Source organism: Peromyscus eremicus, chromosome 6 (genome assembly GCF_949786415.1).
Source record: "Peromyscus eremicus chromosome 6, PerEre_H2_v1, whole genome shotgun sequence".
Taxonomy (NCBI): Eukaryota; Metazoa; Chordata; class Mammalia; order Rodentia; family Cricetidae; genus Peromyscus; species Peromyscus eremicus.
In genome coordinates, this window is record NC_081421.1 from 51,943,677 (window position 1) to 51,944,997 (window position 1,321).

The 1,321-nt window shown below is 46.0% G+C and overlaps 1 non-coding gene across 1 annotated transcript; it reads left to right on the plus strand.

Annotated features, from left to right (window-relative positions):
• Window positions 1-275: 275 nt before the first annotated feature.
• Trnak-cuu (transfer RNA lysine (anticodon CUU)) lies at window positions 276-348 on the plus strand. The gene has a single exon. It is a non-coding gene; the product is annotated as a tRNA-Lys (tRNA).
• The last annotated feature ends 973 nt before the right edge of the window (window positions 349-1,321 follow it).

The window sequence follows — 1,321 nt, forward strand, 5'->3', positions numbered from 1 at the left end:
CCAACCCCCATTGAGACTTCGGCAACTGTCACGCCTACAAGGCGGGGCCAAGGGAGGTGCCTGGGGACCCAAGATCTGGATCGGCGGACACTCTCGGTTCCAGGACCCTGGATGGTGGAGGTGGATAAAGCAGAGCTCCAGAGAACACCGCTGGACTGTGATACACCTTCCCCAGACCCCGCGACCTACCTATCCCTTAATTTGTAAGTTACGCCATTAAATAAATCTCCTTTTAACTACGTGGAGTGGCCTTAATAATTTCACCAATATCTGGCGCCCGGCTAGCTCAGTCGGTAGAGCATGAGACTCTTAATCTCAGGGTCGTGGGTTCGTGCCCCACGTTGGGCACCATTTGTTGCTAGAGTTTTCCTGCCTGGCCCACAGTCAGGACAAATCTCTGACACCCGCCAGTCCCACAGCCACTCAGACCCAACCAAGTAAACACAGAGACTTATATTGGTTACAAACTGTATGGCCGTGGCGGGCTTCTGGCTAACTGTTCTTACAGCTTAAATTAATCTATTTCCATTAATCTATACCTTGCCACGTGGCTCGTGGCTTACCGGCATCTTCACATGCTGTTTCTCATCATGGCGGCTGGCAGTGTCTCCCTCACCCAGCTTCCTGTTCTCTCAATTCTCCTCTCTGTTAGTCCTGCCTATACTTCCTGCCTGGCCACTGGCCTATCAGTGATTTATTTATTGACCAATCAGCAACACATTTGACATACAGACCATCCCACAGCACTATGTAACAACTGCTGCCAGGAGTATTAACTGGGGCCATCCTTGTATACTCCTTGTAGACTCCTGGGAGTTTCCCTTGCATCAGGCTTCTATCTGACCACATAAAGCCCCTCTTTCCAGTCATATCTTTCAGGAATCTCCCCATTTGCCAACCCTCAAACCAAATACCTCAAGTTCCCATGCCCACCCACCCCCAGTCCACCCAGGAGATCTCCTTTATTTCCCATGAACACATTGGCACAGGAAAAAACTTCCTAAATAGAATAAGAGCAGCACAGACACTAAGATTGATAATGAGACTTCATGAAACTAAAAAGTTTCTGTAAGGCAAAGGGTACTGTCAATATGACAAAATATCAGCCTAAAGAATAGGAAAAGATCTTCACCAACCCCATATCTGATAGAAGGATGACCTCAAAACTATTTAAAGAACTCAAGAAACTAGATATCAAAAAAAAAAAAAAACAACAATCCAATTCGAAATTGAAGTACAAACCTAAACAAAGCATTATCAAAAGAAGAATCTCAAATGGCCAAGAAACACTTAAAGAAATGTTCACCATCCTTAGCCATCA